Here is a 24698-nt window from a genome sequence, read left to right as displayed (position 1 = left end):
TTATGGATCTAACAGAAGTACTTTTATTTTAAAACGTAGGCAAGCCTCGTTTCCTTTTAATTCAAAATGTATACATCTCGTGGTATATCAATGATACAGCGTACATACTATACATATATTCTGACTGAATTTCTTGGTAAAATTATTAAGATTGAATTTTTCTCGAAATTGTATTAAAAGTAATTTTTCATTAAATTATATTGTAAGTAATTTATACTCAAATATCTTGAGATTACTTTTATTTATTTCTGTGCTAAAACTGTATGCAATTTTAATAAAGATTATGCTTTACGAGAAATTGCAAAACCCCTTGTAATATAAAATACATTTTATTTTTATATAAAAGTCAGCAATTTTTAGATTCGGTTGTAAGTTCTGCTGAACAGGCAAATTTCTTTTCGATGAGTATGCTAGAAGATTCACGCGTTTCTTAAAACAAATATGCCGAATGAGCAGAATATTCTGTCTAGTGTCGTACACAGACGCAGACAGCGTCAATGAGGAGGATGGGAGCCTCGTTCTGATTCTAAATGAATGAACACAAAAGAAACTAGATGAATATTCATATTTGCCTGCGAGGATACGTCCAAACTTCCGTACAAATTGAAAACAAGCTTGCGCAAAATCAGTTTATTCATCGAGAAACAGAAGACTGTCTTTCGTTACGGTCGTTCCCGTCGTACAACTCAGTCATTTTCAACAACGTAGATATATCTATACCGTTATGAATGACACCTCTTTTAGATAGCGTGAGCACATCTCTCTCTCTCTCTCTCTCTCTCTCTCTCTCTCTCTCTCTCTCTCTCTCTCCATGGGCAGAGACATTTCTTAAGTTATGAGTATTTCCTTCTCATTGAAAGAAGTGAGAACAAGGTTATGAGAAACATCTCATCAAAACTTCCTCCACCATTTATACTGGCCGCCATGTACAGCCTATCTTACGCTGAAAAATGACGTTGAACCCTACAACAACAACAAACTTTGAATATTACATATATCTTTCTCTACTATTTTGCCAGCGGACACTGAAAACGGCACATACTGTGTGGTTTGTTTTCGATGAAAGAAAACAGATCAAACAATACCTGGACCTCTGGTATCTGTACGTCATTATACCAGGTCCAAAACCGGTGCCTGCCTGGACTTGATTTTACTGCCGACAAAACGAATTTTCAGCAAATACTGGTCTCTTTTATCCAGCCAATAATGTACCACTAGAGACCATCCAAATGAAGGTGCGATGACGGAAAAAGGGGTTAAGATCACCTTTAGGCGAAAGAAACGTTGATCAGAGATGCAGATAGTTGAAAAACAGGTATACCTAAAGAAAATGTTGGGAGAGGGGTACCAAACATTCTACCCGATCTACCATCCATCCATACTATCCAAATACCTAATTAAAATATTTAAATATCTTAAATGAGTTTTACCTCTGAAGAGGTTTCAGAACCACCTTCCTTGTCAAGCAGTCCAACTGATTATATTTGCTTTTCATTTAGTTGTACACCTGAAGAGTTCAAGGGTCCGTCTTACAACAAACCTTCCATTTGACCCTCCAGTATTCTGAACGTGAGAAGCATCAGAAAGGGTGAACAGACCTTTTTGCTGGAGCGTAACTTTTGGAAAAATAAGGTTCCGACGAAAATGAAAATATCAGGTCAATAACGCCAAATCACAGCCTCTATGCAACCGAGTGTTTATCTAACTGAGTTAGTTTTTTTATTGTTACTTTATTGTTGTCGTTAGTGTTTTTTAAAAGGCATGCGCGTGTTTTACCCACCGTGAGACTTCATTGAGCTCGCACCCCCTCTGCTGCTATAAATGTATGAGTAATTAAATTATTATTATATCAATAATGGAATTTTACACAGCTAGATTAGCTCGAGAGCGATTAGAGGCAATATAAAAATATGCCTGTTCGTGATGCTGTCAAGTTGCAACTACAAGCGCGTCAGGCGTCTCAGGCTGAATTTGCAGAGGGTGCAGAACAATTATTTAAACCGGTTACGAAGGCTAACCAAGGAGTTACAGAGGCTACCAAAAGGTCTTCTTCCTACGTTGTAGCAAACCGCTGGAGCAACTGGAAAAATAGCAGAAAGAACTATAAAAAAAAACAAAAAAAAAGATTATACGAGAACTTCTGGGTGACATAGCTGCTGATAAACCAATGCAACAAATACGTGAGGGTATTGACCAATCTCGTGCTGAAATAGGTGATATAAAGGATCGTATACCAGAATCAGAACCAGACACAGAATCAGAACAAGCAAAGGCCAAAATTGATGTAAATGATAAATTTACTGAAAATAATATTGTCTTCATAAAAGAAACTATAAATCTAGATAAATTGTCTGAGTTTGCCGTGCGAAGTTTTCATCAAAGAGAAAGAGTTTTTAAACCCGAGTATATCAATGATGCCGTACGTCGTGATAACTGGTACGAATGGATATTTCGCTTACAATATGGAGTTGATCAGACCCGAAATAGTGATACTAGATATATTGCATTTATCAATGGAATTGATAACTATCTTGCACGGTTACAACCACCACAGCCAGTAATACAACAACTACGCAAAAAATCCGGAAAAGGTCTTGTCACTGGCAGTGTAAAAACCCTTCCGCTGCCTGATAAACTATGTCCCAGCAACGTTCCTTCTGACGTAGAATGAGTAGAAATGCTGACTGGAGGGAAACGTGCTGGAAATAATTCTCCAGAAATTATTAATGAAGCAGTTGATATTCGTCGAAGATTATTTACAGGCGGTATCATGAACATCGATGTTTATCGGTCTCTTATCGATGAAATCGTTGATGATTAACAGAGTGATTAGATAAATAAATAATAAATAAGATGATTGTACATAACGCTCAACGTGGACCTGTAATGGTCAAGGTGATAAATTCGCGATTACCTACTTATGAAGCGATTTACGGTGATGGGCTCGGCGATGTTGTTCAGGGTCTATTCAGAAGGGTATCCGTAAAAGCAATACCGATTGCAAAACAACTAGGATCGAAAGCTATTGACGTTGTTCGTGATAAGGGTATTGGTGCTGTTGATGATGTTGCCGGTAAAGCGTTCTCGGCAATCAAAGAAAGACTAACACGATTAATACGACGAAAACCACAGCCACCAGTGAAACTGGCCAGCACTGAAGTTATGCCCGCAGATGTCAGTAAAATAATAAATCAAACCGCAAATCAAAAGCTAGCAGAGCTGGCTGGTGTGCCGCTATCATAAAAAGAAAAAGAAAACAAATATAACTGCAATAACAATTATAATAAAATGTTCAAACGTGTATCTGACCCAGCATTTGACATGGACGCACCAGTTCTCAAAAATGAGTCTCTGCAGCAGAAACGGTGAACAGACCACTTTCTTGAAACGTCATTTATGAAAAACAAGGCTTCCTACCATAACGAAAAAATTAAGGTCAGTAACGTCAAAACCAAAGCCTCTAACAAACCCAGAGTTTCTCTAATTGGGTTAGTTTGTTTTGTTACTTTATTGTTGTCGTTAGTGTTTTTTAAGTATGCGCGTGTTTACCCACCGTGACGCTTCGCTGAGGTCGCATCTCCTCTGCTGCTGTAATGAAATCAGTCTCTCATCCAAAGATTTTATCAAGACCGATTCAATATCGCGATCGAGGATCATGTAAATTTATTGTTATAAATCCGTGCGGGTTGACTGTGCTCGTGAAAAGAAATTTTTAAATTTAATTATATCCATGTCCCCGCTACTTCAAGTCTGATGAATAATTCGCAGAGTATGTGTATGAACTCCATTAAATACAACTAAGATATTACAATTCTCACTGATCACTTTTGGTATGTGTGTATATCGTTGATAAATCACGTCTGTGCTTGTATGACTTCCTCTGGAAAACATTCTAGCTGGATTTGACTGTTTATCAAAGATTACATCATCATAAGCTACAAGATTATTAATAAATACATCAATGTCATCTACCGATGGTGCTTCAACAATATCAGTAATAGTTTCAATAATATCATTGCCGTCCTTGTCTAACAATTTTGCATTTTCATTAAAATCTTTAAGTACTTCGTAGCATCGCTGATCATCAACTGATGGAGCTAGTAAATACAACTTAATCCATTTGATCCATCACATTATCAAATTAAGTAGCAATTGTGTTTTACCAGACCCAGATGGACCTATGATAATTGCTCTGATAGAATTTGGTAACGCTGGATGATGATTGACTGGTTCTTGCTTTCTTGTTGCTGAGAAATAAATTACATCCATATACTTATAATATGAATCTATATTGTGTTCGATGCAGAACATCCACCCCCACAAGTGGATTAACAACTATGATAATAAAAAATAAAAAGCGTGCGATTAAAGGTAAATGAGTGAAATGTGGTACAAAAAAATATAAATTTGTCTCGTTAGTTGAGTTAGATACAAAGTCAGGACACATAGTGTCTGGTGATGATATCGCTGCTTCATTAGGAAAATTACCAGGAACTCCATCGGATAAATACCCAGGAGACAAACATCTTCCAGGATATAATTTTTGTGGTCCTAGTACCCGACTCGATATTCGACTTGATAACCATGATCAGCCAAGACCTGGTGAATATCCAGTAAACGCTATTGATAAAGCATGTCACGTTCATGATGAAGCTTATAAAAGTAAAGATCTTCAGCAATGACATATTGCAGATGTGAAGTTAACTCATGCATTAAATTCTATTAAAAAAATCTTTCAGAGAATCATTAGCTAATTGGTTGGTAGGATCTGCGATGAAAGGTAAAGTATTATTAGGAAATGGAATTTCCCGAGCCGTAATTAATTAACCAATTATTGAAATAATGGAATCGATTTATTATAGCCCAAGAGGATACTGTAGGGGTAGAGCAGCGATTAGATAACTCGCTGATGCAGCAAATGTTACACGTTCTGCTGCTGAAAAATAGTTAGCACGACCAGCAATATGGCAAATTTAACTACCACCACCTAAAGAAATTTAGCATGCACATTTTGATATCAGTGATCTAAATGAAGTCCATCAGGCGGATATATTACTTTTACCACACGATACTGCTAAAATTGGAAGACGTCAATTAACATACAAGTATTCGTTGACTATCCTTGACGTTGCAAGTAGATATAAGGAAGCAGAACCGTTATCAACTAAAATAGAAACTGAAGTTTCATCTGCGTTTGAAAGAATTTATATCAACGAGAATCTGGACCACAAGGTGGTTTACGATGGCCACAACTATTACAAGTTGATCCTGGCAAGGAATTTCTTGGTGCAGTGTCTTCGTTGATGAAGCAACATAACGTCACAATTAGACGAGGACATACCGCAATTCATCGTAATCAGGCATTTGTTGAACGATTTAATCAAACACTTGCGGTTATTTGGATATCAATACGCGAAGGACATAATTCAGGAAGACAAAAGATCTCGCGAATGGGTTGCAAGATTACCAAGTGTGATAGCTGCGTTAAATAATGAAATTACTCAACAACTGCCATGAAACCCGTTAATGCAATTACAAAAAAACATATACCAATACAACAACTTCAATTTTCAAAACAACCAGTGCTAGGTAATGTTACTGTAAGATATTTATATGAACCCAGTGAACTTGAAGGCGGTAAAAAGAGAGCAACATATCCTATTTTGAGTATTACAATGCATAACATTTCTAGCGTTGTTACATCTACGGGTAGACCTGCAATCTACAGACTAGATTCAACTGCTCCTCAACGTGGATTTGTACGCGAACAATTACAAGTAATTCCTGAAGACACACAATTACCACCGCGATCACTTTTGTAAACTAGCCGCGCGTCTACGTCGATTACATTCAAGACAGATCAGCATCACATTTTCGCGTGTGTGACCAAAATCGCTATTAATTCTTTCTACGGTAAATTGTCTTGGATTATTAAGAATATTGCTCCACAACATTACTGTGTTGCAGTCAGCACAATGATTATTCTGTCGTTGTATCAATGTCATGATAAATTCAACACAGAGATCAAAGTTGCGCTTATTTTTTTTCTCACATTGTTTATAACTAATTATTTCTTACTATATCATTGTCAATAACATTGCCAGCAATTTCTGCGAAGTCTATGACAATTATCCACAGCTGAGATATTATTCTGACTCGAGACACTGCGAGATAAACTAAGTTTGACCATTCGATATGATTATCGACGATCCAAGCTCGCGTATCAGAAATAGTTAACCCATGAGATGAATGAATCGTCATTGCGTATCCTAGCGTCCACGGAGTTTTGTCCCTGACTCTGTCAGGAGTTAACGCGCTCTCAACAACACTGATAGGAACTATGACAATATCATTTAGTACAAGATTTTGTTTCTCCGACGAACCCGGTACATCAACGTCGATATTCTGCCGTCGTGTATCAACCGGTCTCAAACACAACGGTACGGGTAGATTTGAAATTTTTTCTTTATGTAACTGAAATAACCGCTGCTGAAGTGTATCACGAACTATCTTTCTACTTGCAACTATCAAATCATTTGGTCTCCACTTGCAGAAAATCATTCAAAGAAGTTTCTGAAATTATTTCACGCATGATTTCACATTGAATTTTATTCGGTTGTAGTCTGATTAATTTCTTAAACTTCCTTAGTTCTGGATCAAGCGCTCTATGATCATAAGTTCTCTCTTCATAATAATCTACACAAATTTTTAACCACTCGTGTGGAGACAATCCAACAAAAGGCGGTGGTTGACCATGATCGCCACACATTATAACAGTTGAATATTTTGTTAATAGCCAACCAAGAAATATTTTTAGCGTTTCTAGCGACACTGTACATATTTCATCCCAAACAATTATCCCTGGAATATATTTCTCGCCCATTCATTCAGGAGTCCATTTCTCTTCATTCCATCGAAAGAATTTATGATAAATGCACGATTTAATATTTCTTTCTCTCATTTCTCTTGCGAGTCTGTGTGTAGGTGTTAATACAATTATATCAACAGAGTTTGACGAACTCTGTCAAAATAATTCGATTACTCGAGTTGTTTCACCACAACATACCGGTCCATTGAGGTAAACTGTTTTATGTCTGGCTCCTGGATCAAATATACATGGTGCTGATGACAATTTTGATATTTGATTTTTTTGGTAATAAATATATTTAATCGAAACGTGAGCGGATTCAGAATAATTAAGTATTTCTTCTTGCTTTATTCTCCATTCACCCCATGATGCATAAGTGCCGATATGCAGTTGTTACAGCAACTTTGTATTTCTATTGATATAAAATGAATCCGTAGCGATTCTGACAGCAAAATCAGAAACTCTTTTTATCATTGATAATAGATTTATCGAAAGTACGCGAGCACTGAAGATCTTAAATAAGTAAACTGCGATGACTCGCCATCCACGTAACTCACAATTCTATCAAAGTTAGTTCCATTTGGCAAGAAAACAATTTATCGACTTATAAACGTATTTTTATTCGTTGTATCAGCAATTATAAAATCTACCTCAGCATAATCTATAATCAATCTTGTACAATGTCGTTTATGATCAAATGATCCTACTTGCTGGAAATTTACTAATTATTTTTCTGCCAAGATCTTTCGCTGTTTTGTTTTCATAATCAGTTGTTCTTCAGAATATTCCTTTTGTGGCGGAAACCAAACTTAATTCTGAGAAAGATACGATATAATTGCTTCACTGACCAACAACGATATCAGTATCTTTACATCAAGCATATATCGTAATAAAACTATTGGTGCCCACATTTATTCTGAAAAGTGTTTACCAAACCAGACATAACAAATCGGATGAAGACCTTTAGCAAACTCGAATGACTCGATACAGGCGGATCAGTCAAGTTAAAATCCGGTAATGGTCCGTTTATCGATATTCTGGTCATGTCGTGTGTGGGATGTCCAAATCTCTTAAAATACTCAGAACATTCTCCCATACCAAGAAAACTACCCGGATAACACGCAGTCATATCAACCGAGATATCATTATAATCGTATTTAGTATTCCATAATCCACCGTGTCCATACTCTATACAACGACGTTGTATTTCTTCAAGAAAATCAAACCGAGTTGGTTTCCACGAATTTTTCTTCTGAACAAAATCAGCCATTACTGACGGAACGGTAAAACAATTAATGAGTAATTGCTCAGACCTGACATCGTCAGGGTCACGAGGTATATTCAGCGATAAATATTGCCGCGCAAGATTTTTCATTTTTTCCTCCCGAGATTCTTTACGATATATTTCACCATTAGATCTTACAAACTCATCAACCTTATATTTTTCTTTGATACAGATATTTCCATCTGGTCTACTCAATTCATCGTCGTTTTCAGAACTCTGAAATAACCATACTAATACAGGATAGATTTTACTTATTTCGTTAACTAAATCGAACATATCTCCCTGGTAAAATTTAACAGTTCGATTTCGTGGAAATATTGTTAATACATTAGTCCAAGCATACGCATTATGATAAATAATTTCAATTGAAGCTCCCCTCAATTGATTCTTTGATTTGTACAAAAACTCTCCAGCTATCTTTTTTTACTATTATTGGGAATTTTAATTTCTTTCCTAATTTAGCAACATCATTTATTGTAGCTCTGGTATCCTTGACTGATTCAGCCCATTTGTTTCATTTTTCACGTCAAGTCGCTGATCCGTTAAACCATTTCCACGTATAGCGTTTGTAAAATGCTCCGTTACTCGTTCGGCAACGCAATTTATTTTGAAAATTTTTCTGGTGCTGGAACACTAATTTAGGACTGTCATTCAGCGGATAAATTCCATAAATAACCGCGGTCACAGGATACGCTCTTTCATAATACGATTTGTCAATACCAGACAACATTCCTGGTTTGGAATTTTACTTAATACGGCGATTTTTTTCTGAATCATGGAAAGGGTTACGTTTGTCACGGATAATCCAAGTATTATTGTCTCTTACTGCTAATACAATAAACTATATTCTGAAAAAATATCTTTGATCGTTGAAATAATTAATAATCTTTGCCTCTCGTTTGTCGTTCAGTGTGGCAACGGTGAACCTACCACGACGACTACGTCAACACCATCGGCGATGACTTCGTAGACACCTTCGGTGTTACTCATAATTTTGAATGTTGACTACAATAGCATTTCGAATAATATCAATTCGTCGGATCAACCAGACCTCGCATCGGTAAGTCAAGGGTTCTTCTGTCAAGATCGAATCTATAGTCAGAAGGTTTAATCTTAATCACTGATAATATTTCCATATTATAATTAAGAGAAATATTAAAAATGGTGTTGGAGTTAGAAGAGAAACGAAGTTGTGTGTGCAATGTGGTAGTAAAAAATACTGAGATCTGAAACGATATTGTGATTGAAAAAATAACACCGATAATAATAGAGTTATAAGAAATGTGAAAGACTATCTAGGTAGATTTTAAAAATAATAATTTAAACAAATAATATTATATATAAATGAAGCAAATTAAATTTCTTATATATCCTTTCATCAAGAATTATGAAGCATCTAGTGATAGTGTAATCAGAAATTGTCGACTAGAAAAAGCAGTCGGCCGTTTTGCCAATAATAATGGAAATCTCATGTTATGTTTTGACAGGAAGAAAAATTATCTTTGTCATAAATTTATATAAGAATGTTTCGGGGAGGTAATCGAAGACGGTCTTGTGATCTATCATATTGATTCAGATAAGAAAAATAATAATTTGTACAACTTGCGAGCTATCACACAAAGCTAGAATTACAATTTTGAAAATACTGGAACATATAAAAGATTTCATATGGTCATTAAATCCGTAATTACAGAGACTGGTGAAGAAATAATATTTCAATATATACATGCAGCAGGCAAGTATTTTGATATTTGCACGCCTTTGGTACATTGTGTCGCAAGTATATTACTAAATCGGCGTGTTCAAAAGAGCATAAACAAAAAGTATTATTTCAGTATCTCCCGATTGTGTTAGATAACTCTGTCAATGATACGTAGGGCGGTTAAAGAGTTATCTCGATTATATTACTGACTATTTATTTTAAAAGAATTTGTGTCATCATAATCAGTTTAATTTTACCGGCGCCATCATAGAACATATTTTATCAATCTGAGGCCTCTATCGTAGCTAGTGAACCTTCTGAAATTATATATAATATAGTATTTTCAGAACTTTCACCAATCGTGGCGCATGTGAGGCATTTGTGCCGGGCAAAATACACATAATACAACGGTTATTTGACCGATCTGAGGCGTCTATGGTCGATGATGAAATTTCTGAAATTATATATAATATAGTATTTTCAGAAGTTTCAACAGTCGTGACGGCATGTATGGGTCTGGCGAAATACCACCATACAACGGTTATTTAGTTATTCTGAGGTCTCTATTGTTTTTGATGAGTATATCATATTTGTCTGTAGAGATGAGAAAAGTCGCATAATCATACATTATTATAGATTTTGCGAGAGTCCTATGTCGTAGCGCTTATGGAGGTATTTGTGGCGGGCGAAATGTAATTATACAACAGTTATTTCATAGCTCTGATGTTAAAAGGAGATAACTACGTCAAGCTAACTTCTCTCCGGTAGATTAATTAAGTAGTTATATCGTTTGTTACTGCGTAATTATTTTATGTGTCATTATAGTTACGGCGATTATACAAGTTAATTGTCTGCGTGATAATTAACATAACACATTCAAGAAAATATTTCACTTACCTCTGCTGTTCTGTACATCAGTCTGACTGGGATAGAGAAATTATCCCTCTTTTATAGTCGCTTACAAAGAAATTCCAGTGAATCACATAAATTTCCAAAATTACTCAATTCACGCGATGTGTTATTCTGGAGATTCACGCGATGAGTTATTCTGGAAATTCATGTGATTCACTGTGTAAGCGTATGCATAACTAGAAAAGACGGAGAGTCGCAACCTCTCAGTCAGTCTGGGTGTTTGTATTTTGAAGTGGACAAAGTTAAGTGAAATATTTTATTTAATAATATAGGGGATGCGTTTCACAATCATCATGGCTGAGGAATATAATTTAAATGTATATTTATTATATAATGAACTATGCAAATATCAATGCTATTATTTCTGCAATTACCGCTCCGGTGGCCTAGTGGTTAGAGCGTCCGCCTCGGATGCGGGAGGTCGTGGGTTCGATCCCTGGCCGAGTCATACCAAAGACTTACAAAAATGGTACTAACAGCTGCCTCGCTTGGCGCTCAGCATTAAGGGGTTAGTGTAGAACTGGTCGGCCCGGTGTCAGGATAATGTGACTGGGCAGGACATCATGCCACATGTCTGCGGCATGATGCCCCAGTGCTAGACATCACTAAAAACTGCCACACTGCAGACAGCGCAGCGATATGACTGAAAAATTGTTAAAGCTACGTTAAAAATCCAAATCACACACACACACATTTCTGCAATTAAAAAATTAAAACATGACGGCATAAAAATATCTAATGAACTAAATCCTGAAAAAAAATTCTTTCTGATTTTGAATCATTACAATAGCGTAGATTCGAAGGTGGATATACACTACCAGCGGAGCACAAATTCATAAAGCAAATTCAGCAAGTTATGTTCCAATCCTTGACTGCGGACAAGGAAACAGAAGTGGAGAAATTTGTCTCACTTTCGCGCACGATCGAACAATTTAGATCAGAATTGTCTAACGAATATTAAGCAAAAAATTATGAACACACGTGTGGGACAATTAAGAAAGATTATGTCAGAAAATGAAAACAATGGCAGTGACTATAGTAATGAAAATGAAAGTTAGGGCCCCTGTCGTGGCGCGTGTGTATAGTATTTAGTGTCGGGTGAAATGTCATCATACAGCCGTCATTTTGTTATTCTGAGGCCTCTACGGTGTTGGTGGGGGAAACCTATATAATATTAATTTTGTATAGTCGTGGCGTGTGGGGTATTTTTTTTCGGGCAAAATGTCATTATACATTAGTTATTCAGTCACTCTGAGGTCTCTATCGTCGGTGGGGAAACCCATCAAATTAACGAAAAATCAGTAAAAAAAATAATATACTTATTTTATTCGACCTTGTCAAGGATTATTATTCAAAATTAGACAATACTTTTTAAGCCGATCAAATTCAATACAAGAATGCGCATACTTTTGAATCTGATCTATATTACACGTAATCATAGAAATATGTTTTCGCTGCAGTTCATTTAATTGTTCCTGCGTCAAAAAAAACTTTTTCATTGCCGTATTCATCAATATTTATAATAACACTAAATTGTTCTGTATTGACTTGGGACGGTGTCATTATTGTTCTGATGGCATTTTCAAGTACGTATTTGTCGTGTATAAAATCTCTCACATGTTGGTACATTAAATAATACCTCTTGATTAAATAATTAACATGTAAAACACGCTACACGATTAAAAATCGTTATGATCTTAGAAATAAATTTGTATTCAGAATTTCATTCCTTAAATCAAGCAAGTGGCCGTTCTGATCAGTCAGTTTGAAATGTATCCTTGATAATAGCTGATTATGACATCGTAGATAGACCGGATTGATCGATTCTTGCACGATCAAATATCCGGGAGGTACTTGAAGCGTAAAAGTATAAAAAAATATATCCTTGCTGAGCTTGATTTGATTTTTCAAAATCTATTTGATAACTACCAACGATTATATCACATACATCGATGTTACATTTACGATTCCCGGCGAAATATGACGAACTCCGCCATATTTATCATTGTTGTATCGGAGAATACCTGTCGGTGGATTTATTTTTTTTCCACTCTTCAAGTATTTTAGGAAAATATTCATCGATGATATCATTTACGGATTTTGTTAATTCGACAGCGTTAAATCCAGGAAAGTTAAAAGTCAGTAGATCTGCTTCTGTTATCGAATATTTATTGAGAAATATCTGTTTGGGACTTTTTTACGTCTTGATTACTGTTTGCATAGCACTTTGGTGAACAAGTTCAGCATCAGATACAATTTGATTTAATATTTCTATCTGTGCAATGATTTCTTTTGTTGATGTCATGTCAAAGAGATACTCGTTGAAACGTTGGCGTAATATTTTTGTTGTTCATGTTCACGATTAATATAATTAAAAATAAGTTTAATTTCATCGGTGTTAGAATAGACTCCTATGTATATTTTATCAAACTTCCACATTAGATCATTGCCGCTGTAATAAAACAAATTTCCACCATACGGGTTTGCTCTTATATATCTCCACAACGGAATACTGATTTCATATTCTGTAGTAATTCCCCAGTAAGAGCGATTATCCGAAGTAAAATCAGTCCGCGTAGGCTTAGGAATTGCAGTAGGTGACGGTGGTTCTATTTCAGGCCAGCCTAAAACAGTCCTAATCGACGAAGAATAAATGTCAACGGCGTAATCTGGTGAATTTATTTATATCGCGGCCGACAAAGTTGGTTCGTGAACCGTTATAGCTATTTTGTAATTTATTCCACTTAACGACTTTATTCTACGCTGGAATTCATCACTGATTTGTTCTATTTGATAACTGCCCTTTGGAATACTTAAAAGCTGCCAGTCGGTGGTTACATCTGGTTTATATTTATTCACAAACACCAGAGAATTATTTGAAGCTAACCCTCCAAATGATTTTGATCTAATATTGGGCGAGCTCTAATATACTCGCAGTTGTGCAAGAGCTATTTCTTTCACTGGAATTGCAGTTGGAAAAGCAACACTGAATTCAGCGTTGATTGAACTTACTGATTTTAGATTGGATTTCAACGGTGCTGTATTCGTGCCGATCTGTTGAAGTAGTTCTGTCATTGATATTTATATCCGGATTGTGTAAAATCGGATTATCTAAATTCACTTCGCTGTAGATTTTAACCATCGCGTCAAACTCATAATCTGATATCGCGCTGTCGTTAAGGCTTAACGATATCAACTAGGATAATTTAGAATACGTGTGAGTTGGCATTTGTTATTTTACTGAATAAATGCGTAATTTTGCATACGTGCACGTCGACACGTTTTTCGCGATTTCATTTATAATAGTCGCGACTGACATATTTGAGTCTCTGATTCTACTGCCGTCACTAAATGCTGAAATATTATCCATGGTAGCACCGAGTACTCTACGAACTATATCATTCCATTTGATATTACTTGTTTTTAAAACACCGTATTTATCCTGACAAACAACAACTTCATCTCGGTCAACTCCAGAGAGGTTCATAATAACAGCGAGCTCATCTTTAGTCTCATAAGTTGAAATATCTACGTCGTCCAATTTTGTCTTACCTTTGAACGAAGAGGATTTTCCATAAATATCTATCATTATACTTTAAGATCTATTTAAATCGTCTACTTGTATAATCGTGTACGACTTTGTGAGGTGGTAATGATAATTTTGATGTAGCGTCCAGTACAGCAATTACTTCACGGCCACATACTGTCGGATCGGTTATTGCCCGTGTTGGTAATGTTGAATACCAGACTGGAGTTTTTATCGTGTTTACGTAATTCATAAATTCCTCTTGTGGAGCCAACCCATACGAATCAAAATAAATAATTCCACATGGATCAATCGCGTATGCTACCCAATGAGTGCCAACACCGGTACCTTTATCAAGATTGATAATGCCTGTTTCTATATTGTTCGGTTTGAAAGGTAACTGATCGCGCATAAAAGCACCTCTAAACCTTTTGATATTTAAGTTCTTAGCAGCATCAAGTAGATCAGACTTTGACATTGAAAAGACTAACGCAGAGTTACTGGAAGTCTCAGACCTTTTCCGTATCAATAACGAGTTCCTGGTAATCTCAGGACTTTCCCTCTTTTTTATTCCTTGTTCTGTTGCTTTCTTAAATGCCATTCCAACGGTGGTTCCAGCAGCACCTAACGCGGCCGCTTTTGCAACGCTTTTGTGAACTCAGGTGGTAAATCATTGGTATCAAGGTTGACAATGACTACAGACAGTATTCAAAGTAATGCTGCTGGGTTTATCACATGGCAGATATCATCAAAGCAGTGAGTGTCGGCACCACGACATATATACATCGCAGCTCAGGAAAATGTCAGAGTAAATTCGCACGAAAGAAATTATTTATTTTGATTCGTATGGGTTGCCTCCACCAAAAGGAATTTATGAATTGCGTGAAATCAATAAAAACTCCAATCTGGTATTCAACATTACCAACACAGACAATAACCGATCCGACATTATGCGGCCGTGAAGTATTTTCTGTACTGGACGCTATATTAAAATCAAAGGTAAGAAAAAATTTGATCACATTGATTTGTCAAATTAAGCGACTAAAGATGAACTTGCCGATATTTTGAAACTCTCTGATAGTAACACAAAACTCGGTGATATTAAGACAGCTATGTCAAATCTTGAAACGATTAGAAATAAACTAGAAGATGTTATAAGTGGAATTCATGATATCGTTAAAAAATTAATCTGATTGACATTCCCCACAAGCATATTACCAACATAGCATACACAGTGTCATCAGGATTCTCAACATGGCCACCGCAAAATAACACTATCCAACATACTTCAGAAGTCACTTGGGTGTATAGGCTGTCTGTGTTCAGCGGTGCAAAATTTAGTATATTCCCTACGTATCATTGGCGACAAACAACCGATAGGTTTCCCGGAACAGTGTCTATTGTGTTAAATAGCGGAGAGGAAGAAGCATTTATACTGGAATCATCTGGTACAAAATTAACCGCAGCGTCTTAATGGTTGTGTCTGGAATTTATCGCCGAAAGGCCTCAATTGATTACTAAATACAGTAAATTGAGCCTTCCAAACGTGCAGAAATTTAGGCACGAACAAGTGCGTGAATGGCAAGCAAAACTAAATAATATCATTGACGATTATACAATTAAGGTAAAAAAAAAATCGTAGACGTGTAGTTATTATCGACGTTGTGGTTTATTCGGCGTATGCTGTTATTGCCTGCGCTGGTGTAATCTTATCAGCGTTAACACCATTGTTGGAAGTTATAACAATTTGTGTTTCAGCCACAACAACAATTGCTAGTCCTTTTAGTATCATCGCGAAAAATATATCCACGTGCACGAATGCAAAATTACGCATCTATGTAGTAAAATTACATACAGCATCGCTAGCGTACTCTAAATTATCCTCACTGATATCGTCAAGCCTTAATGACAGCGTAATATCAGATTCTGAGTTTGACGCGATGGCTAAAATCTACAAAGAAGCAATGGTTGTGATTGATTTAGATAATCTGGATTTAAATAATGACGAAACTACTTCAGCAGACCGCCACGAATACAGCACCGTTGAAAACCACAATGATATCAGTAAGCTCAACCAATCCTGAATTCAGCGTTGTTTTTCCAACTGCAATTTCAGTGAAAGAAATAGCTCTTGCAAAATTGCATACTACAGCTGGCCCAATATTAGATCAATATAATTTGGCGGATTACCAGCAAATAATTATCTTCTATTTGCAAACAGAAATCTCGATGATGGAACTCCTGCCTGGCAGGTTGTTGAAATACCGTCAGGTAGTAATCAAGTCGAACAAATCAATGATGAACTGCAGCGCAGAATAAAATCTAAAACGAAAAGAGAATGAAAAATAGCTATAACGGTTCATGAACCGACGGCATCAGCCGCGACATAAATAAATTCGCTGGATTACGCCATTGATATTTGTTCTTCTTCGATCAGAAGTGTTTTAGGATGGCCCGAAATAGCACCGCCAGCGCCTACATCAATACATGAGCCTGTGCTATATGATGTTACTTCGGATAAACGCTCATCCTGGGAAATTACTACAGGATATGAAAACAATCATGAAACAGTCCACAGTAATGTCTTTTTTTAAAACTGAATTATGTCTGATTTTCATTGGTTTTTTTTTTAGCAGAAATGGGGGGATTTATCGATAAATCCTAAAATCATTTTGAGAATAGCGTGAGGTTTGGACCATCAAATTAAAGACAATTCAATATTTAAAAAAATTAATAAATTCTGTTTTAATATACCTATCTGATTTGACTTTGTCAAGGATTATTATTCAGAATTAGACAATATTTTTAAGCCGATCTAATTCAGTATAAGAATGTGCATAATTCTGAATCTGATCTCAATTACACGTAATCATAGTAATATGTATCCGCTGCAGATCATTTATTTGTCCCTGCGTCAAAAACATTTCATTGCCGTTATCGTCAATAATTATATTAACACTAAATTGTTCTGTATTGACTTGAGACGATGTCATTATGGTTCTGATGACATTTTCAAGTACGTCTTTGTCGTGTGTGAAAATTCTCACATGCTGGTACATTATATAATATAATACCTCTTGATTAAATAATTAATTAGTAAAACACTCTACAAGATTAAAAATCGGCATGATCTTACATACAAATTTATACTTAGAATTTCATTCCTTAAATCAAGCAAGTCACTGGTCTGGTTAGTCAGTTTTAAATGTATCCTTGATAATAGCGGATTATGACATCGTAGATAGACCGGATTGATCGGTTCTTGTACGATCAAATATCCGGGAGATACTTGAGGCGTAAAAGTATCCAAAATATATCCTTGCTGAGCTTGATTTGATTTTTCAAGATGTGTTTGATAACTGCAATCGATTGCATCACATACAAAGTTAACGCGATCATTGAAGTTATATTTACAATTCCCGTTGAAATATGACGACCTTCACCGTGCTGATTATTGTTATATCGGAGAATACTTGCCGGTGGATTTATTTTCTTCCACTTTTCAAGTATTTTAGGAAAATATTCATCGATGATATAAATGACTGATTTTTTTAAAATTCGGCAGCGTTAATCCGGGAAAATTAAAAGTCGGCAGATCATCTTCCGTTACTGAAAATTCATTATCACCCCTAGTGATTTCTACCAAATCATCATCGACACGAGCCAGTCCAGAAGTAGGCACTGGCCGTGACAAAGTCTTAAGGCAGTTAAAGATGATTACGTCCCGTTCTTGAGTTTGTTTTTTAAACAAATACCCAACGATTATTTTCAGTGCCACCTAATTCTCAAAAAAGATTTAAATTGCAAAAATCAATTAAAACTCAAAAGCCCTTTTTAACTCATGACGTACGTGTGTGAATGCGTGAGTGTAGATCCATATTCTAAAAATCAAAACCAAGAGACACTTACGTTTTCTATCTGGTCTATTCTGGTACCAATATTACAGTCCAATTCACAGCACAACACAACATTTTAAAAAGTTCAGAGACTTCGTTTGTGTCTGTCTTCAGTCTCTCTGCATTTTGAATTTCTTCACTTTCACATGTTTTTTCTCCTATTCGTTCTCACTTTCACTCGTCTTATTTTCTTCTCATTTTCCTCCTTCTGCACGCGTCTGGGTTCTTCCTTTGGGGAGGGTACCTCTTCTTCTTCCTGTTCGGAGTCCCTCTCTTCTTCTTGCTCCTGTTGTTTTTTTTTTTTTTTAGGGCATTCTGAAGACCAATGTCCTTTTTCTTGACAATGATAACAGGTATCTTGACTTTTGTCTCTTCTAGCACCTGTTTTGCTTTATTGACGGTCTGGAAACTCTGATAAACCAATGCCTTTTCTTCTTACAGATATAGCAAGTATCTTGACTTTTATCTCGAAAGGAAGGTGAGTAGTGCGTTGGCTTGTGTGAAGAAAATTTTCTCATGAGACCTCGGAAAGCTCTGATCAAAAGTTCGACCTGTGTGGACACATCCATCGTTCTGCTCGGTTTGAGAGTGAAATTTATATTGGAAGGGAAGTCACACACCCTTTATATATACCCTGGTCTGACATGGATATAAAGCAACCTATGGCATTTAAAATGCAGTCATATGGCTTTTCGCAGTCAAGATGAAACGATCGCGTCATTTCGTGGAGAAAGGAGAAGAAAGTAAGAGGCAGAAATGGGATTTATCACTTCGTACAGTAGCTGAAGTCTTGGCACAAATTAATGCCAGTGATCTTGAAGACTACATGAGTGAACCAGAATCCTGACCCAGAGAGTCTACACCCAGCCAAATTTCACCACCATTAGTAAACCCTGGAAAGTACTGTCACATTCAAGAGACGGAAAAGCGCTCCACTAAAAAATTTTAACCACGGCTTACACGTACACGGTGAAGTTTAAGGATTTCAAGTACAACGTACCACTGGAGAAAGCAGAGGACTTCACCGAGGTGTGGGATTCTTTGTTAACCACAATGAAACAGTAATGTCAACCCAAAGAAGACAATCGCTTAAGACTTTCCATTCATCACGACAGTCTGAAGTCCACCGTTTTGATCGAGTTTAGTAGCCCTGCAGAATGAACACCTACCAAAGTCATCGAACAGATTCTTCAACACGTACAACAATCCAACGACATGTTTTCCATCACCGATGGAAAAGCCACACTGTTGATGACCCGCGTGCCTCTTCTCCAAGGGACAGGTGTTATTGATCGTCGACCTTCGTTGCACCAAAACGAGTCTCGTCCGAATTAACAATCCTCAAGACAAGATATGTTGAGCCATGGTCATCGTGGTGGGACGAACGTATGCCAAAAAGAACGACACGGTAGAATGGAAAAGAGCGTGGAAAACTATTGAACGATCGGACCAAGCCAAACAACGAGGTGATGCAGATCTCCTGTTATAGCAAGCGGGGCTATTAACAACGAAGTGATGCAAATCTCCTGTTGTAGCAAGCGGGGCTATCCAATGAGACACGTTTTGGCATTCCTTAAATGCAAAAATTGCAAGATGTCCTAGCTCCATTCTATACCTTGAAAGTACACCCTCAACAAGTGCGCGGACCTCTATTGTTTTGAGGCAAAGATATCAAAGACGGAAAATACATTCACGTCTATCATCACGACGAACATTTCGATGTCATCACCAGTATCACTACATTCTTGGGATATGGTTATTACTGTGATAAATGTGACTATTGCTATAACAATCGAGAGCAACACAAGCATTGTGGATCGAAATGTGAGGGATATTTGGCCACTAAGGCCTGCCTGGACGAAGGACAACCACGAGTACATTACGCTGCTTGTCAGCGCACTTTTGTCAGCCCTGCCTGTTACCAACATCTGAAGACGCAAGGTTCACAGCTGAAAAGTGTATGTTAACTGCTAAGATTGTGCCCTACTCGTGGAAAAGGTATACGTACCTATAATGCCAAGGCACACATATGTTCAGGAAGGAAACGATGTCACATTTGTCACCAAATGGTGAACTTGGAACACCAATGCTAAATTAAAAAATACCATTACAAACAAGAAGAGAAAGATGACCAGAAAAAAGGGAATTTCATCTTTTTCGATTTCGAATGCATGCAAGAGACAGGCATTCACATTCCTAATTTCTTCGTGGCTCATCGAACGTGCGAGAAGAGCATCCAAGAGCCTATCTTTTGTCATTGCCCTCACTGCAGCAAAATTCCTGGAGGACGTGAAAAAATCTTTCAGGGACCGAACACACTGGCCGATTTCGCCCAATGAGTCTTACACCCAATCGACGAGACGTGGCGAGAAGAGGACCTTGCATGTTACGTAGATTGTGATCGCCATGCCACGGTGATAGCTCACAATTTATCGGGATACGATGGGCAGTTTCTTTTGAGATACCATACAGAAGAAAGTAGCAAACGTTCTAAAGTGACTTAGAACGGAGCCAAAATTATTTCCATGCAAGTGGGACAAGTACAGTATAAAGATTCAATGAGTTACTTGGCCATGCCTTTGAGTCGAATGCCTAAATCATACGGAATGACAGAAATGGCCAAAGGTTATTTTCCTCACTTTTTCATTACCGAAGCCAATCAACATGCCGTTCTACACCAATTGCCTGAGGCTCACGATTACGACAACATGCATACCGAACAACGAGAAGCTTTCTACACTTGGTACCAGGCTCACGTTCCGGACCCTTTCGACTTTATCGAAGAAATGTTAAAGTATAAGCGTTCCGACGTGGACATTTTACGGCGTTGCTGTGGAAAATATCGAGAACTATTCATGGAACACGGAGGGATCGATCATTTTAAAGAAACCTGCACCATTGCCAAATCGTTTTTCTTAGTGTACCGTCAACGATTCATTCCCCAAAACATCCTAGCTGTCATTAGTCCTCAAACGACGAACTTTCTCAAACGTTAATACTCAATCAAAGCCCTTTGTTGGCTACACTACTTGTGCGACAAGGGAGACAAATGGATTCAGCACGCCCGCAACGGAGGAGGCGAAAAGACCATCGGAACGTGTTCGGTGGATGGCTGTGACTTAGAAATCCCCAAAATCTTGTACGAATTTAACGGTTGCTTATTTCAGGGGTGTCTCCTCTATTACCCTCAACGTGGTACTAAAATTCATGGAAGATTTGTACCAGCCCACTTGTCAGAGGCGTTTGAAGTTAAAACAGCAAGAATACCAAGTGGTGGAAATGTGGGAACACGAATACGATCACCGTTTGAAAACTGGTCAGGTGTTCAAACGCATCGTGGAATGTTACAAGCTGATGGACCTCCTGAATCCGAGGAACACTTTGTACGGAGGACGGACGAATGCCACCTGCTTGCTGTACCACGCTAACGAAGAGAAAGGAGAAGGAGTCAAATACGTGGACGTGTGTTCGCTGTATCCTTACGTGTTCAAATATTGTCACGTTCCTGCAGGGCACCGGCAATTGCTGACGAAACACACTGACTTGGATAACATTCGACAATATGAAGGGTTGATCAAGTGCAAAGTCTTGCCTCCCACCGACTTGTACCAAGTCGTTTTACCTCACCATTGTCAAGAAAAACTGATGTTTCCCTTGTGATGTTCTTGTGCCGAAACGTGCAATTAAGATCGACCTTGTCAGCATACCCAGGAAGAGCGCACCTTGACGGGAACGTGGATCAGGGTGTAATTGTTTAAAGCTCTGGACCTGGGATACCAACTGATAGAAGTGTACGAAATTTACCACTTTCCCAAGACAGAACAGTACCACAAGGGCGACAAGACTCAGAAAGGCATTTTCGCAGACTACATGGATGCCCTTTTTGGAACTAAACCAAGAAGTCAGCGGCTATCCTTCCTGTTGCCAGACTCCCGAAGACCAAAATAAATTCAAAGAGAAATACTGGGAGCAGGAAGGCATCACTTTAAACAACATCGAGAAAAACGAAAGAAGGCGATCGTTTGCCAAAGTGATGCTAAATTTTTTGTGGGGAAAAATGGCACAACGACCGGGTTTCCCCCAAACAGAGTATTTGACAGAATCTTTCCGTTATTTCCAGATGATTCACGACAAAACCAAATACATGAAACACATGGACGTCGTTCGTGAGGAGTTGATCCTGGTCAATTACGAAGAATTGGACTTGTACAAACCCACGAATTTGGAAATGTCATCATTGCATCGTACTTGACAACTCACGCTCGCTTAAAATTGTACGAAGCTTTAGAAATGTTGGATGATTGTGTGCTCTACTTTGACACGGACAGTTGCATCTACATCGTTCGCCCGGGTCAAAATCACCCTGACATCGAATGAGACCGTTTAGGAGCCTGGACAGACGAACACCCCGACGAGAAGATTTTACGTTTTGCTAGTGGCGGTCGTAAAAATTACGGCTACGAATACCGGGGCAAACAAGGAGAAGTGCACGCGTAGTGTAAAGTGAAAGGGTTTAGTATGGCAAGATCATGGAAAATTTACAAGAGAATATTCGTGGTTTGCCTGTGGAGTTGAGAGAACGAATTTACCGAGAGCTCGTCAAAATACAAGTGAAACGCAAAGAACAATTGCAACCGTTACGTCACCGATGTTCAAACACTAGTACCTGAATGCTATAAGAGAATTGATTCATCTGAAACTGTTCCAATGGTCAGACATTGTTCAACTGGAAAAGGACCAGAAGACTTTGATGTTCTACTCATCCTGCTTGTTACATGTTGGTCTTATTACAACGAGTTCAAGAGGAAGAGTTAGAGGATTACCAAAATCTTTTACGTTATCGAATGTTGTCTTTAGATAAATATTCTATGCGATGTGTAGTATGTGAACTAGTGACTAAACCATTCATATTCGTCACTGCATCATCTCTGAGCATACGATCATCTCTGTGCAGAAAGAACACTTGTTACCTCAGACAAAAGAGGGTATACAACAGGCAAGCATGCCACAACCTTTATCACTCGTGATTCAACCAATTCCGTGGAAGGAAATCAATGAGAGTATTAAAACGGTGAAAGATTACCAACACTTATTACAAGAACTGTGTCCATTCAATTCGGGTCGCAGTGTGTTGTGTGTCTTAGTGACTTGCTTTCTGGGATTTCGTTTACCAGTCGATTCCTTGTGGACTCTTTACGAACAGTACTTACCACCAAATAAAACATGAAAGTGGTCCCTTTAAATGTCCACGAGAGACTCATTTTGTTAAAAGCACTGCGTTTTCATCTGGATACTTCTCGACCTCTACGGGGAAAAAAGATTCGTCAACTTTTAGGTACAGAAGATGTGTATGACGATGTGTGGGTAGCTTGTGACTTACATCCTCACTGGACAGATGTACGTGACTAGAAAAAAATTGTGTTTTAAGGCTTGGACCAAAGAAGTGGCCCATTATGCCCAAGAGTTATGATCCTCAATTCAAACGTCCAAGGAAAAATGTAACTTTTAAACCTGTGTTAGTGACAATGCTAGAAGAACCCGTCACCGAGGACAATCACTCCCTTCAGGACAGGACTGTCATGGACATTCCCGAAAGGCCATTTCGGGAGGAGACCTGTGTGACTTTACCCCATGTAGAGACTCTAAGAACATTATACACTGTCCCAAGGACACTTTGGTTACCAAACACGTGTTGTACAATGACTTGTTTATATTCCACTTTGATAGATTTTATATGTGTTTTTATTGCGGTACTTAACCATTTGGCTCTATGCGTTTTTGTTTTTTGTGTTGTTCCATTTTAACTTGCAAAAAACGTGTCCTGAAAAAGTATAAAAACTAATGTCTTGTCTCTCTTTGTGTCAAAGGTGACATTCCTTGCACTATGGCTACCTCTGCTGTCTCTGCTCCCTCTTCCTCCACTTTTAAAGTCATCGACGAACACTTAAATCGTACCAGTTTCGAGGCCTTGTATCTTCGCCATCCCTTTAACATGTTAATTGCCGGGCCTAGTGGTTCAGTCAAAATCGTATTTTTCAAACGTTTGATCGAACATAAACATCATTTGATCGATCGTCCACCTCAACTAATCGTGTGATGTTACAAAGATTGGCAATCAGCGTAGAGCCTCTGGCAAGAAAGTCAAGGCGATTCCATCGTGTTTGTAGAAGGCATTCCAAGCGAAGACGACGGGATCGTGTTTGACCCCAGTCAAACCCATCTGGTTATTTTCAACGACATGTTAGGAGATGACGAAGAAGAAATTAAACTATGATTTACGCGCAAAGGGTATCATCGTAATGCCAGTGTCATTTACATTACTCAAAATTTGTTTCAACAAAGTAAAGCCCATCGCACCATCAGACTCAATGCTCGTTACGTAGTCTTGTTTAAAAGCCCTAGAGATAAAGAACAAGTGCAAGTCTTAGCCAAACAGTTAGGAACGCCTTGGCTGACTCATGCGTACGACGATGCCACTCAAACCCCAAACGCCTATTTACTCGTGGATT

General features: G+C 37.7%; 1 protein-coding gene across 3 annotated transcripts in view; it reads right to left on the bottom strand.

Moving 5' to 3' along the window:
• The window catches only part of LOC149786412 (uncharacterized), a 61598-nt gene that overhangs the window by 5424 nt on the left and 31476 nt on the right, over positions 1–24698 (bottom strand). Inside the window, exon 1 of one of the 3 annotated variants that reach the window (XM_089976846.1) lies at positions 11245–11372. The exons of 1 other annotated variant lie outside the window; for it this stretch is intronic. The gene's annotated coding sequence lies outside the window, so the exon portion shown is untranslated. Of the gene's footprint in view, positions 1–1430; positions 1669–11244; positions 11373–24698 lie in introns of those variants that run through there. One more of the 3 variants, XM_089976845.1, reaches the window with a different exon arrangement.

The sequence above is a fragment of the Sinohyriopsis cumingii genome, chromosome 12 (genome assembly GCF_028554795.1).
Source record: "Sinohyriopsis cumingii isolate HCF-2022 chromosome 12, ASM2855479v2, whole genome shotgun sequence".
Lineage (NCBI taxonomy): Eukaryota > Metazoa > Mollusca > Bivalvia > Unionida > Unionidae > Sinohyriopsis > Sinohyriopsis cumingii.
Note: the sequence above shows the minus strand (reverse complement) of the source record. Positions and strands in the feature narration are given on the sequence as shown.